Source organism: Phyllostomus hastatus, unplaced genomic scaffold, assembly GCF_019186645.2.
Source record: "Phyllostomus hastatus isolate PE091 unplaced genomic scaffold, TTU_PhHast_1.1 phas_contig_86, whole genome shotgun sequence".
NCBI lineage: Eukaryota > Metazoa > Chordata > Mammalia > Chiroptera > Phyllostomidae > Phyllostomus > Phyllostomus hastatus.
Window position 1 is genome coordinate 14,421,777 of NW_025333977.1, and position 16,410 is coordinate 14,438,186.

General features: G+C 42.9%; 1 long non-coding RNA gene across 1 annotated transcript; it reads left to right on the forward strand.

The window, feature by feature from the left end:
- The first annotated feature begins 92 nt into the window (after positions 1-92).
- Positions 93-12,019, forward strand: LOC123826760. Its single transcript, XR_006787122.1, has 3 exons — positions 93-177; positions 9,417-9,523; positions 11,764-12,019. It is a non-coding gene; the product is annotated as an uncharacterized LOC123826760 (long non-coding RNA).
- Positions 12,020-16,410: the final 4,391 nt, after the last annotated feature.

Below are 16,410 nucleotides of genomic sequence, written 5' to 3' on the forward strand. Positions count from 1 at the left end.
ATGAAAATAAAACCAAGTCATGTGCTAGAACCACTAATTCAGACTGGACGGTCAGGGAAGGATCTCTGGGGGAAGTGACATTTAGTAATAAATGAAAATGTCAAGAAGGAGCTGGAAAGGCAAAGACAGGGTGGTGGGATTGTTCCAGGAAAAAGGAAGAAGTGTGAAGGACCTAAGGTAGGAGCAAGCTTTATGTGTTCAAGAAAACGAGGGCTGGAAAGTGATGGGCAAGGAGGAGGGTGGTACAAAATTAGTTAGGAGCTTTCTAACTAATTTTGCACAGCATTTGTCCTTTGGGTGTTGTGTTGACCTGTAGACCCAACTCCGTGACCAGTAGAGCCCTGCCATGGAAGGCCTCGTGGGCAGGAGTAAGGGCCTGGGAGTTTGTTCCAAGGGTAATGAGAAGCCATAGGTGGTGTCAGCTGCCGTGTGGGAAACAGGCAGTATGGAAGGAGCGAGGAGGCAAGGAGGCCGCATCAGGCACCACCACAGTAGCCTGGTGAGAGACGGCAATGGCTTGGAGTGGGCATGCATGCCAGCCCCCCCAAATCTGGGTTTCTCCATGATCCCCAATGGGACAGCATCAGCAAGCTGTTCTTTCAGTTACATGTGGACTTTTAACCGAACTTTCAGTTCAGTTAAAACCCAACAAATTCTTCCAAATAAGATTCAATCAAACCACATAAGGGTGCTCTTTTCCAGGCCATGTGAGAGTTGACCAACAAAATGACCAAGCTATACACCCTCTTTGAGGTGTCCTTGAATCTTTAATAGCTTGGGAATTTGGTAAGAAGCTGGGCTAGGTCTTGGGCAGCTGGAGTTGGAAGGCAGTTCGGCTGTGGTGGTGAAGACCAGGGTCTCCCCTGCATCTCCATTCTCCTGAGTTAGCAAAGGTTTGTCCCTCCCATAGAGCATTATCCCCCTCAAGAGTCAGTTTTGTCCTCTAAGGTATCACAGACAGTAAGTTTGGAGACCAGGAGATGGGATTTGAATCTCTCCTGGTACCTGTTGAGCTCTTCAGCAAATCACTTATCAGTCTAATACAGGTCCTTCTTGGCTGGGTGGACAAAGAAAGGGTTAGATTTCATCAGTCGCTGTGTGCACAAAAGATTATATAACATTCTACAACATGTGCCAAAATTTGAAAAGATATATTATTATTATTTGTCAGATGCCAACTGTGCTTATAGAATTTTCTTTTCTTGGTTAGTAGTCTCCATTTTGTAAATGTGTACAAACCAAGTAAATCAAATTCCATTTCATTCTATGAGAGGGCTACAGACTAGGCTAGCTAGCCCTGTGTAGGGGTTTTTATGAAAGAATAAGAGAATCAAGTTTGTGTTCTTAATGGCCATCTTACATGCATGACTTGAGTTGAGTCCCTTATGCATAATTCATGTGGTCATTTGCACGCTTTTACATGACACTGCCTTTAAGAGTTAACTAACAAAGCATGTTATCAGCCATGGCAACCTGGATATTATGCAAATCTGTCTATCTCTGAGCCAACAGAAAAGAGGGTGGGTTGATTAATTAATAAGATAGAGGAGGAAAGGGGGGGTCCACATCCCTTTTGATGTTACTTATCATTTATTAATGTATGTAACTGAAGAGAATTTCAAAGAATAAATATGTATTTGTACATTATTATCTCTGGGTGTGAGGGCACTGCTTAACCCAGTGAGCAATCATTTGAATGAATGCAAATGTTTCACTGCATTCATTCAAATTACTCTCCTTGCAAGGAACAGCATCACCAGAAGTTGAACAAAGCCTTGGATTTGGTATCAGGACACCTGATTTTTGTCTCTTTCACCCATTATACCAATCATGTCACTTAATTTCTTTGAGTATCAGTTTCTTACATATACAATGTAAGTAAAAATACTTTTCCCCATTTGCTTTTATGCAGGTGGGAGGGAGCTACACAAGGGTATGAGTGAGAGAAGGCAGGAATTATTGGGGGTCATCTTGAAGGCAACCTACCCACAGTCCCTGTCACTATCAAGCCACCTGATCTGTCCTGGACCTTCTACTTAGATTTTTGCATGAGAAAGAGATAAACATCCACCTTGTTTATGTTACCATAATTGGGGTCTTCTTACAGCTGCCTGATTTATCTCCTGACTAAGTCACTGCCATAACAGATTAGAAAAGTCACCGGGAATCAGCTCACAAAGATCCCTAAATATTAAATTTAAAGTTTGGGCAGACCTCTGAAGGTTTCTGAACAGGGAAATGCTGTTTTCAGCAGACTAAGCAGACAATGGAATGAAACACAGTGAGGACAGACGGAAGATGAGGAGACAGTTCCAGAAGCCGTTCCTGAACTAAACGTTGGCAGCGAGAGTCCAGAGAAGGACCAGATGAGAGAGACTCAGGGAAGAAGAAGGATCCCCAGGACTTTGACTGAGGTGTGAGGGAAGGAGAGTGGAGGAGTCAGGATGACCTAGAGGTCAGGTGTCAGGAGGAGCTGAGGTACTGTTAGCTCATCTTAACAACATGCATGCACATTTTAACAGAACTCTTGGAGCATATAAGGCTCTTCTCTAAAGGGGTAGCTTGTAGTGGAATGTCAGGCAACGGGGAATAGGCAAAGAGAGATCATTATCTGAGGCCAAAATAAACCTCGGTGACCCTTTCAAAACCCCGTGTAATTAGACTTCTGTTTTAATGACAGGGCCAGTGTTCCCCAATCATGTGAGGAATCAATGAAGCCACTTCATAAGGTGCCACGGTCACACCAACCCCTTTCTCCTCAGCATACCCCACTCTCACCTGGCTTGTGATTATTACCTGCTTTCTCGGAGTCTCCTCCTCTAACCTCTACCTCTTTGGGTGTAAGGACTATGTCCTTTTCACCTATGAGTCCCCACAGCCAGCCCAGTGCCTGGAGTAACATGCATGTAATACATACATTCTTAATGCCTTCTGAGTCTGTAGCACATGTTTAAAAACATGTCTGATCCTTTAAAGGAGACTTTGTGTTGTGATCATTCTTCCCTGCCCTGTGCCTAGCTCAGTGCTAAGCCCTGGGAATATTAGCACAACCCTGGAGCCTGTCCTAATGGGGCCTATACTCCAGTGGGGAAGCCAGACTACTTAAAAAAAAAAGTCATTCCCCTACAGCACAAAGGCTACAGCAGAAATACTTTCAGGGAGATGAGAGCTTAGAGAGAGGAACAACTGGGATCTGGTGGTACTTGATTTACACCTTGAAAAATGAGGACACCAACAATGCACGGAAAGTCATTGGGCAGAGGCACAAGAGAACATGGTGCACAGGGAAGAGTGACGTTTCCAAAGCTGGAACATTGGGCATCAGTAGCAGGATGTAGGAGATGAGTCGGGCTGGGAGGTAGCAAGAGACATGGGAGAGCAGCAGGCTGAGGTCAGACTTTAAAGAGCTTTGTACCATTCTCAAAAGTTGTAATTTGCTACATTAGATGCAACCAAAACCCAATGCAAAGAACTCAAGTCTGGTGAATTACATGGATGACCAAACTGAGCAAACTTCTTTTGTTCTAAGTCCACAGACATTCAACCAACAAAGGACTGTGGCGTAGAGACTGATTTATCTCATGTGCATTAAAACACAGGGCAGAAAGAGTTACTCCCAAAGTGGTGGAGGAGCTGCAAGTCCTTGAATAAATGTACAGTCACCTGGGTGACCCCTTGGAAGTAGAAGAACCAACTATATGATGATTCTGAAAATGATTTTAAAGAGCAATGTTAATTATTTTCTTTTTTTCTTAATTAGTTTTGTTGATTTATGTTGATTCATATTCACCCAACAAGGAACTTTACAATGATGCAGTGATGCTGAGCAGTGTATGGTTTGTGGTTGAAACAAAATGAAAACGCAAAAACAGAATATTTTCTCCGGCTAATGTCACAGCAGAATCCAAAGCAGGTCTTCTCTTTGTACACTAGCTCCTTCTTTCTAGGCTAAGTAAACAGAAATCAAAGAGAGTGTCTCTGCCCTCGAGTCCATTGTGGCCACCAGGAACTGACCACACAATGGACTGTACATTTGGTAAGACCTGTAAGAGTGGAAGTAATGAAATGCGGTGGAGAGAACTAGACGGAGCTCTTGGAGCAGATGTCTGGAGACACCAGGAGAGGTGACTTTTTCAGAGTCACTGGAGTGAGTCAAGTCAAAGCAAAATTCTAGAAAAGTCTTCCCACAGCAAAGCTCCTGTCATGACTGTTGTTCATGGAATTGCTGGAGGAAACCAAAGTGGGACCCTCTAACTTTCCCAATGAGATTTTGAAATTTTAATTTACAGAAGCTGAACCAAAAGCAGTGGTAGAGTTAGACCCATGAGCAGTTAAAATATTTAACCTTTACCTGAAGAACGGATGTTTCTGTCAAGTGCAGCTATAAAGCAAGACTGAGTTGAGAAGCACGTTAACCTCTCCTCTCCTCTCTCTCTCTGCCTTACTGATTGAGACAAGGTCAGGGTTTTTGTCCAGAAAATCTTCCAGAGGGAGTTAGGGAAACCATCAAAGCTCTTCCTGGATTCCATAAACAACCCACGGATAACTTCAAAAGAATGGGTGGCTGCTCCCAGACTAACAGAGTCCCCTGTAGACAACAGCCACGCTTCTCTGTGAGCCACTGGCCTTCAACCTCACTTCCCATGCCAGAGAACCAAAGAGACCTTCTCCCTTCTCCCCAGTGCTTACTATGTAAATTACGGTGTAATTGTTTCTCATGTTACAATGGGTTTGTGGATTTTTTCTGGCTCAGCTGTGGTATAGACAGCACCTGGTTTCTGTTCCAAAATGACCTCGTACCTTCTGATTATATAAATAACATATGTATATTGTATAAATTTTAAAAAACAAAGAAAATCTCAACAAAGAATTAAAAATCCCCCGTCAGTATTTAGTGTGTTTTCTGAAGGACTTTTTCCCTGTACATTTGTGGACACACCTGAAACTACAACCTGAAGAAGCATGGCCTGTTTTCCTTCAGGAAAAGTTACGACTGGAATTGCCTTCTGCCCTGGGCTTCAGCATTCTATGCGCTGCAGTCTGAGATTTCACTCCGTGTGAAATGCTGAGATGAAATGGCCACAGATGACGGGCTTAAAACATAGCTACGACTACAGACTTCTCTAACGTGTAAGTGGAACCTAACAAACAAAACAAACGAGCAAAATAGAACCAGAGATGTGGAAAAAGGAACAAATTGGCAGTAACCAGAGAGGGGGGAGGGGAATAATGGGGGAAAGAAGGGGAAGGGTCTAGTCAAGGAACATGTATAAAGGACCCCTGGACATGGACAACTGGGTGGGAATTGACTATAGGAGGAGGGGGTGCGCTGGACAGAGTAGGGCAAGGGGGGGATTGGGACAGCTGTAACTGAACAACAATAAAAAATTTTAAATAATTTTAAAAGTATGTGTTGAGGGGAAAAAAAGAAAATCACAGAACCACTTTCAGCTTGGGACCCTGAATGACTGTATGGTGAAGAGTTCCCTCCAATCTATGATACAGTCTATTTTGCTTTATTCTAATTTTATAACAAAGTATATTTTTATATTATAAAATGAATCCTTGGTCTTTTAAAATGTGCAATGCTCATGCCTCCTCCTGCAGACAGCACCCTGAACAACAATGACACTGAGGCTTCCAAGCCCCTAAGAACCACCACCAATTTTTTAAAGAGGGGAGTGTTCTCAGAACTAAAGATTTCCCTTCCCAGCCTTCCAAGAAGAAAAATCTCCAGCATCACCAGAACAATGGGATTTCTTGCAAAGCTGGTACCTGCCGTCCTGGTATCCAAGGCTGACCAGTTCCCGGACTGATGTCACTGGGGCCTTTGTCTGTACTCTCTGGAAAACAGAGGCCAGTTAATCCCATAATTCCTTTTACCTCTAAATCTTAGAATGAAAGTCAAGCCTCTCTGGACTTCTGGTATCTCACACATTCTTAATTTATTCCTTAGCGCTTTTTTTCTGTCTCCCTCCGCTATATTTTTTTCTAAGAAAACTTTTTACCATTTTCTCTGGAATTCTTCCTCCATGTAAAGAAATTTCCAGCTCCCCTGTTTCTGGTAATGTCATGGATTACTTGGAACAGCATCCTGCTGGAAACAACTGAAAAAGAGCTGAATTCACCTTTAAGTCTTCTCAAAAGCACCAGGAGCTAAGAAGGCAGCAGGGAATGATACAACTGTAGATAAAATAACCCAGTGAGTTAAATAATCAGGAAAGCTGCTGAAAGCATGTGTCCGTCTGTTCTGAAACATTTAAACTTTGGTTTTAATGGCCTTGTGGGGTGAAGGGAACACTTACCAACCCCAGGACCGGCAGCAGGCAGAGGGTGAACAGGAGCCACATAGACATGCTCCAGAGCAGGCCAGGTGAGCCTCAGAGTGAGGTTCACCCTGGGAACCTCAACCCTTAAATGTGGAAAGCTTGTCCTAAACTATCAGTTGCCCAAGAACCCAAGCAGAAGAAAAAAAAAATTCCCCCTAAAGAGTCCTCACAGGCCTTGAATTACTATTATAAATTTCTTTCTCAAACATAATGGCATGCACACAATCACAGCTAACAACTCCAGAGCAATAAGCAATAAAATAAATAAAAATTCACATGTACAACTTCAGATATTGAAGTTTTCAGATAAAGAGAAGAAAATAATTATGTTTATGATATTTAAAGTTATAAATGGAAGCTTAAAAAATATCCACAGGGAACAGAAAACCATTAAAAGCAACATAACAAATTTGGAAAACAACCAAATAGAACCCTCTGATGGAAAAGCCGGCAATAACAAAACTTCCATGGATGAGTGTAGACACAGCTGAAGAGTTGGTGAGCTGAGATGTGGGTCGGGAAAACCGCCCGCGGGGCATCGCAGAAAGTGGCCCACTGGACTCCCAGCTTTCTCTCTGCCTCAGCGTCTCATGCCATCATCGTGAGTGACTTCAGCTTCTATGTGGCCAAATCAGCTGTCACCCCAGCCTTGCAGCACTGATGCCTCCCTCGCCCCTGGTCACAATGCTCTTTGCTCTGATCTGACAACCCATTCCCAGGGTCCTGTCCAGACCCTAAAATCCTTTAGAAAAATTGTGCCTTATTTTTAAAGCACAAAAACAATACAGACCCTCTAGAGAAGAAACTATGGAAATACTATTACATTTTTTTAAAGACACAAAAAGAAAATTAAAATCACCCCAATCCCGCCCTCCAGAAATAACTGAGCGTGGCTGTGCACGTCTGCCCCCAGCAGTGTGGCACCCGAGAGAAAGATGACCTGTCTTTCACAGGGTGGGCGTGTCCCCTCAACTAAACCCTGTGCTCCTCTGCACCGTGTGAGGATGCCTGTTATCAATGACTCCACAGACAACAAGGTATCTTACAAGGGAGGGCCTTGCAGAGCAGAGGAAAGAACTGTGGCGGGAACTCCATGGGCCTGAGTTCTGCTCTAGACTGTGGCCTAGCCATCACTTGGAACTTAGCAAGCTGCCTCCGCTCTATGGGCTTTATTTCCTCTTCTGTAGAACAACAGCACTGGACTCCATGGTTTCTAATGTCCCTTCCAGTACAGAATTGCCATATTCCTAAAACTGCCATACAAGAGAGATTTGGGGAAACATCGAGCCACCAAACACATCTGCAGAGACAGCCTCCGCAGCTGGGCTGTTGGCACCACCAGCGTAAAAGGCCCAATCTGACAAACACCTTCCTCATCCAGAAGACCTGCTGCACAATTCATGGCCCTGGTGGTATTATTGTGCATTTTTAATTAGCGGCCATTACTATGAACAATAGCACTTCCCATTGCTACTCTCTGAGCTCCCCTGACACCTCTATTTCCATTTCCAAAGGACGTGGAAACAGCTCGCTTCTCTTCAGATGCCAGCGGTTGTTAATACCAGGGCAGGGGAGATGCACATCTGAACTGGCAGAGATTAAATAATTGAGACGGACATAAAAAGCTTTTTCTGTTGATGTTTTCGCGTATCATTTATTGACAATCCAATCCCATTTAATGCTTTCCAATTCCATTTCGGGGTTTGTCAGGAGCATGCTGGGACATTGTTCGCAAGCCATTTTGCACCGCTTTCTTGGCAAGCACATGAAACATATCTTCGGAGTGTGGCAGGTCGACGGTGGCCATATCAGGAAATTTCAGACTCTGCGGCTCTCTCTTTGGTGCCTGTGCTCCCCCGTGCACTTGGTTTACATGGCTCCCAGGCTCCACGCCTGAGTGGGGTCTGATCACCGCCTCCCTTCCTCACAGAGCCCCTCCTGCTCGCTCATTTTTCTTACTAGCAATCTGCATGAGTGATTGGTGAACACAGGACCATGACGGAACTCTGTGATAACTGGGTGAGACAGACTCATTTCTTTAGTTTAGCATTTCCAAAGTGGTTAGCACATAATAATGTGTTTCTTTAGAGTAGTAAGTAGTCATGTGTGAAATTATTCTTTAAAAGCATAAACTTCTATACAAATATCAGGGGCTATTTTAAGTGAAGTCTTTTTTCTTTCAATAATTCTGTATGTACAAAGATTTAAGACCATGGGCAGTAAAATTCATAGTTTGTAAGGGCTATCCATCTTCAGGGCTATACTTCCTTGCTGAAGGACGTGGCAAATGGTCAGTGCTTAGTAATGATGCATCTCATCCTTAACATTGACTTTGTCTTTGCTTTTTGAGCTTTGTAGAAAATCTCAGAAGATGTGCCAACTTATAGGAGTCGTTGTGCAAAGTACTTGAATGTGCAAACCACAGATGCTCCGTGTCATCACTGTGGTCCCTGAGCACCGAGCAGATTGCAGTAGATTCCGGGACTGGTTCACTCGATGTGAAATCACCAAAGACCCAGATTCTGTCTTTCCACTCAGCTATCCTTAGTGTATAACTTCTACCGTCAGGCCATTTGGCTTTCCGATAACTTCCCAACCAGACCAAAGAGTGTCTAAAGGGAAAAGAGGTATCTCTCTTTCGTGAGCTGTATCTAGACGCTCTCTAGTTTCTCCACCTAAGACTCAAGTCCTTGCTTCACCTTTCTTTTCTCGCTGCCCATTCTGGGTCCTAGTGACTCAGATGCCCTCATCCCCTCACCTTCCTCCCCAAGATACCTTCGTGACTCACTCCCTTTAAGTCTTCACTGACCAGCATCTCACACACACAGTCTACACTCTCCATTCCTGCACCCTGCTTGATTGTTCTTTTTGTACCTAATTACACAAATCGACTGTGGGTATTATTTATTGTGTGCCTGCCCCCAACCATGCCCAAATTTAGAGATCTCAGTAATGTTCAATAACGTCCCGGTGAGTGAATAGACGATTGCTCAAAGAAGCACATGGGAGCTTCTACCACCCTGCACATGTCTCACCGTCATTGTGTCAATTTCCAAATTTGAGTTTACCCAACGCTCATTTTCTCAGCCTCCGATGTGGTCGGTGGCTTCTATTTTCAGGCTGCTGAGAGTTGCTGGAGAAAATCACAGATGTCTGCCAAGTGGATCCTCCACAAAATCACATTGCCAAACCGGGTACGTGCCTTTCATCACACCTAACCCAGTCTTTGTATATGTCTCATGCTACCTCCCTAGCCGATCCCATGCTGGGCTGCTGTAAAACACCTTTCCTTCTGGATTTGCGTGGAGTCAGATTTGTGGCTTACTCACAGCCAGTGTTCAGGCTCGAGCAACAGTTTTTCATTTTCGTAAAAGGTTCTTTCCAGCTCTTACTTTGTCCCTACCCTTCCTGGCTCCTTTCCCTCAACTATTTCTAGCGCAGTCGATCTTGCTGAATTTCAAATATGCCCACAAGCTGCCTTAAACCACTTTAACAGAGAGGGGTTTAAGGTTTTTTAATGTTCTTCAATGATTTTTAAAAGTTCTTTCTTGTTTAATTTTAATGACGGCATAATATTCCATTACATGAGTAAAAAAATGTACTCAATCTTTACTGATGTTGGACGTACATACATTTTCCCACTTATTTTGTTATCATAAGAACCTGGGGGCATAAATCTTTATTTTGCATTTCTGTAAATTCCTTATGGTAGATTCCTAGATTTACTGGAGTCAAAAAGTATAAGCGTTTTAAGACTCAATAAATTTTGCCAAATCTCTTTTCAGAGAAATTATACTGACTTCATTCTTACCAGTCACAGTGGCCATTTCATTATATGTTCGCTAGGACTAGGTATTCTTGTTTTATCGTTTTTTTCCCAAACTGGATAGACAAACAGTGATGTTTTATTTTAACTGCATCTCTTTGATCATTCATGTATATGACATTTTTTCACTTATTCATTAGCTATTTGTACTTTTCTTTTTGTGAATTGCCTATTAATGGTTTTTCCCCATTCACTTGCTGAGGGGTCCGTGTCCTTGACCATTTTGTCTGTGTACTTGATAAATTTAGTGTAAAATTATGTGTGATATATACTGGAAATAATTTTCCATTTTGATACTTGCCTTTTCATTCACTGTTGCTTTTTTAATATATATGCACTGTTTTTAAAATCTTATTAGAGTAATGTATCTTTGCCTTTGGGATCTTAGCATTTGTTTTTAACTCTGGGAGTTCTTCCCTGAAAGAGAAATTCGATATTGTCTTCTAGTTTTTGTCTTTAATAGTGTGACATTTAAAAAAATCAGTCTTCATATATTGGCCTGTGTTATAATATAAAATTTTCCCCCCAGTGAGCCAAATGCTTGTTTGAGTTTTGGAATTTTAGCTGTACCAACAAATAGCAGCCTTTCCTCTTCATGAATTGGAAACCCATTAAAAGATAAAAACACGATGTGGGCCGAGGGTGTCTTTGTTTCTGAGTACAGCTCAGAATTACATTAGAACATGTGTTTTTAGATAAACAGCCAAAATAGTCACCCCTGAATTAAGCTGCCGCAGCCACCCCAACCCAAGCCCGGCTAGGCTCTCAGCAAACCCTGGAAGGGCGGGAACAGGAGCTCCCTGGTGAGGGACACCAGAGCAGAGAGACGAGGGAGAAAGCCAGGGCTTGGGAGAGACGGGAGAAGCGTGAGTCTAGCTGTGGATCCTGCACAGAGACACACACTCGGAGAACAGTGTCTCTCCATCCCCTGCTCCAGCCCCCACTGTCCTCCACTTCCATCCAGTTTGTGGTGCCTTCTTTATCATCATCATATGTATTCAATGGGCTATTTCTGGCCTGTCTCTCTGTCTCACTAATCTGTACTAGTAATAGAAACAAATTGATAACATTATTGCTCTTTTCTGTTGTCTTTTACTTTCTGGGAAAGCTAATTCCTCTCTGCTAATCCTCCTCCACTCCCCATTTTTTCCTCAAAATGTATTAGTTATCATGGCCTGTTGTCCTCTAGATGCACTGAAGAGTGATATTGTCGCATTTCAAAAACAACCCTGTTGGGACTTTGATTGGAGTTATATTACAACATTAAATTAATTTGGTAGGAGTTGACATCTTTATAATATTCAGTTCTCCCATCCAAGAGCATAGAATGGTTCATTTATTGAAGCCTTCTTTTACATCTTGTAGTAAAATCTTGTCATTTATTTATATAAATCTTTCACATTTCTTGCTAAGTTACTCCTAGGTATTTCATCTCTTTTGTTACTATTGGGAATGAAATATGTTTTTCCATTATGTTTATAGTTAGTATATAGAAAATCCAGTAATTGTCCAGATATTTATCTTTATAGGCATGTGCATCTTTCATATATGAAGTCATCCTTTTCCCTATTATATTAATGTCAATACTTTCTCCCTTGGGCTTTCTAGGCCGGAGCTCCTCAGCTGATGTGCTGCGAGCGGCCCACTGGTGTGCAGGGAAGGAGGCGGCTTGTGCTCTGGCAGCCACTGACTGCCCCAGCAGCCAAGGAAGTCCTCGTGGCTGGGCACCTAAAATCACGAAGCTCCTTGGAGGCTCGAGGAAGCACCCTAAGCAGAATAGCTCTGACTATGTGTGCTCACTACTAGCTGCGAGCAACACTGGCCTCCACTGGCTCACCCTGCTGTTGGGTGGCAATGCATTAACTCCCGCCAATGAGGCACCCTCCAGCCAGGATGCTCCTCCAGCACCTGCTACCGAGCACATTTCTGCCTGGTGGTCGTGGGTCTGTGGAGCTGCCGCAGGAGTGTGGGTTCCAGGTGCCCAGAGCGCCAGATCATGGCCCACAGTGCGCTCGCTTAGGGGCTCAGCGCAGGCACTGCACCAGGTGGCGACTCAGAATCTTGGTCCTGACACACAGCAGACGCTGCCACTTATCTGTGCCTGATGGATTCCTTTAGTCACATTCAAGCTACTTCCAAGATGACTGCTCCAATGCCACCTGCCTTCCCTTCACATTCGCACATCATCACTACTTCGAAGTACATGATATGAAAAAGTTCTATTGTTGAGAAATATCTGTTTGCATCATCACCACACATTTCAATATCATATTTGTCTAGGAAGGAATGGAAGAGCGTTAGATTCTCTGGGCAACTAATAAATATTTTAAATCATCAACCTTCATGAACAAAGTTTCTCATTCATGTTGACCAGCCAGAGATGATCATTAAAAAGTCCACACCAAGAAATGTTTATAGTCCTTTCAGGCATATAATCTTATATTAAAGTTATAGGTATGTCCTCAGAAGTAAGCTTAAATTTCTAAGTAAGTAATTTGAGAATATTTTACATGGAATTTTTATATAAACTCAACATTTAACATCTTCCCTGATACCCTACATTTTATTTTTATCATATAAAGACATACTACATTTTTCACCCAGCCACAGAGAATTACTTCCAAATCCCCTGTGTTCTATACCAATATATCTACACATACTACTATCATTTTCTTCATGTACCATAACATGGAAGAGAGTTGAGAATCCCTGGTTTAGAAACCTGCAGATCATGATAATCACGCACCCTCTGTAGTAACAGACTTTTTATTCCTGCTTTAAGCCATTCGCATCAACAAGAACTTTAAAAACAAAAACAAAAAACTGTGAGTTTGCTCCAATTACTTCCTGTCCCCTCCAAGGCCATGTGCTGTCAGCCCTCCCATGTCCCTCCTGGAACAACCTTTCTCTCCTGGGCTTCTTGCCCTCAGCTTGAAAAACAGGATCCGATTATTCTCCATCTTAAAAAAAAAAAAAAAAGAAAGGGAATATTCTGGGAGCTTTACATCTCAAGCAGGTATTTTCTCTCACCTTCTTTCATCACCAAACTTGTCAAAAAATGTTCATGCTCACTTCTTTTCCTTCCTCTGCCCTCATTATTCTTCAATTTAAAATAGTCTAGCTCCTGCTCTGGCCACAATCATCTCATATACTCATCTGCTTCTTGCAAAACCCTGTGGTCTCCTTTCAGTTCTCATCATCCTTGTCTTTTTGCTGACCACCCTCCTTCTCCTTTCTAAAAAACTATTATTTATTCAGCACTTCTTGTGAGTCAGGAATCATGCTAAGTGCTTTGTTGAGATTATTGTGTTCAATCCTCAGGACAACCTTATTTCAGGCAGATCCTACTCTACCCATTTTACAGATGAAGAAACTGAGACTCCAAGAGAAAAGCAAAATTCCCCAAGGTCACACAGTAACTAAGGGGCAGTATTGGGCATTCATATGTTCAAAGTCTTTTTCAGTCCTTGGTTGTATTCCATGACATTTTGTTTGCCTTTCTTTAGTCTCATCTTGTATCTCTGTTGCTTGTTATCAAAATTTGGGGAATATGAAAAAATATCAACAGTAAAATGACAGCAAACTCACAGTTATTAACAATCACACTTAAAGCAAAAACAAAAGCACACTAAGCAAACAGCTAGAACAGGAACAGAACCACAGAAATGGAGATGACATGGAGGGTTAGCAACAGGGAAGTGAGGGGAGGAGAGAGGGAGAAAAGGTACAGAGAATAAGTAGCATAGATGGTAGGTAGAAAATAGACAGGGGGAGGGCAAGAATAGTATGGGAAATGTAGAAGCTAAAGAACTTACGACACATGGACATGAACTAAAGGGAGGAATGTGGGTGGGAGAGGGTGTGCAGGGTGGAGGGGAGTGAAGGGGGGAAATGGGACAACTGTAATAGCATAATCAATAAAATATTTTTTAAAAACTGGGGGCATTTTCAGTCATTGTTCTTTCAAGTATTTTTCCTGAAGTTTCCTCCTTCTGCTCTCTTTCTGGGACTCTGATGACACGAATGGAGACCTCCAGCATTCTCCCACAGGAAAGAGGGGCTCTGCGATCCCTACACCCACCAGAGCTTTCTTCTCTCTGCTGTTCAGACTGGATAATTTCCATTGGTTTGTCTTTAAATGCAACAATTCTTCTGTTATCTGCAGCCTGGCTATTCAGTCCAAGTGGAGAGCTTTGTATTTGACTATTGTACTTTTCAGTTCTAAAATTTCAATTTGGTTCTTTTTACATCTTCATTTATTTTCTGAGACTTTCTATCTTTCCATTCATATTAAGTCTTCTTGCCTTTACTTCTTGGAACATTTCTATAATAGCTACTTAAACATCATAATTCCCAAATCTGTGTCATCTCTGTATTGGTATCTGCACCTTATCTTTCCTCATGTGTGTTGAAATTTTCCTGGTTCTTGTGTGAGGAGTAATCTTGGATTGCACTTTGACACCTGAATGTTATGTAATGAGACTTGGGGTCTTGTTTAAATCCTAGGGAGAATTTTTATATTTTTGTTTTAGCAGGCAATGGACCAGTTGGATTCAGGCCCTGAGTTCCAGCCAGCCTTCTGTGGGCTGTAGTTCTAATGACAATTCAGGTTCCAAAGTCCTTGCAGGGCCATTTGGATCTGTGCCCTGCATGTGTCTTCCAGTGACCAGTGCGGAACCAGCATGGCCCTCTGTCCCACAGCACAGTTCTCTGGTCTGGTCATCTGTTTAGGGTTAGACCTACACAGATGCAGGTCAAGGCTGAGCCCAGAGGTTCAAACACAACTCAACAGGGTTGATTTACTGAGCTCTTCTCTCTCCATGATCTCCTTGATACTCTTCAATTCCTTGAGGCTTCCCTTTTCAGGCCAGGTTAGCCCACACTGCTGTGTTTGTCCTACAACATGGAGTATGCGTTCCCAAACGTGAACTCTGCACTCGGTACGATAGGGCCAACCTGAGCACCATGCTTCCCCCAACCCCAGATCAATACCAGTCAGCAGGGTGAGGGGACCCTTGAGTTGTTTGGCTTATACCCATGAGGACATTCCTCAGAGACTGAGGAGGGGTTGGACATTTGAGAAAATCGGGGTTCTGTGAAGAGCAGGGACATGGCTGTTGGGTAGACAACAGTAGCATCTACATGATGCTTCCTTCCTCTTTTTCTTCCCTAAACCACTGAAGGTCATCAGCACCCTCCCAGTTACTTAGGCTTACCACCTTAGAGTTGTCTTCGCCCCTGTGTTTCCGCTTCCCACATTCAGTCAGATGCGCAGCCTGAGGAAGCCTCCAGAATAAGGCCTTGCTCTTCTATCCTCACTGTCTAGCCAATTTTTAAAGTCTCTTCTCTAGTTTCCTTGCCCTCAGACCCCCTCTCCATAGTTAGCTTCCAAAACCAAAGAGTAATATCATCAATTGCCCTATGTCCTAAGAAAGAAAGTCCTTAGTGATCAAGGCTCCCCGTATCTACATCCTGCCCTTCTACAAGTATCTATGAAGCATGCCCCTAGGGTCATCTGACACCCCTCAGTTCCTCCACCATCCTATCCAATTCAGTTGATTAAAAGTCAGTCCTTAAACGTACCCTGCATTTTCTGCCTTTTGTTCCAGCTGTGTCCTCCTGAAAGATCCTTCTACCCAATCAGATTTTCAAAGGTCAAAATTTATCTCCCTTTCCCCTTAGGTTTTGTGGACATTTCTGCTGTACCTCTTGGTCACAGATGCCCTGAGTTACACTGCTGTCTCCTGCACTGGAGTGCAGGCTACTTAAGATGGGAGACCATCGCTTCCTCTCTTTTATAGTCCCCACAGTGTTTGGCCCAGGATCTCAGACACAGTGGGCACTCCAGACATGGCTGTTTCATTAGATTCAATTAAATGGGCTTGATTCTTTAGCTTCTAGTGTAATATTGTTGGAATCAATGCAATCCAGAAAAATAACCCTTTTATTATTGGGTTTCTGTGGCTATCTGACTCAGAAAGAAAATTTAATAAAAGAAATTATTCTTTCTCCAGCATAGGTGGGGTGTTCACCTCTTTGCTGCTATAGTTCCCTGTACTCCTCATTTTATATCATTAATCACTTTTTAATTACTTGATCATTATCTACTTCCCCCACCATGTGACTACTTTCGTTTCATTCCTTCGAGGCCGGAACCGATCTTTCTCTGCCAGCACTGCATGTCTGACACCCACTATAGTTTCAGGTTTGTAGAAAGCACTCACAAGTGCATATTCCTTGAATGGAGTTCAATAA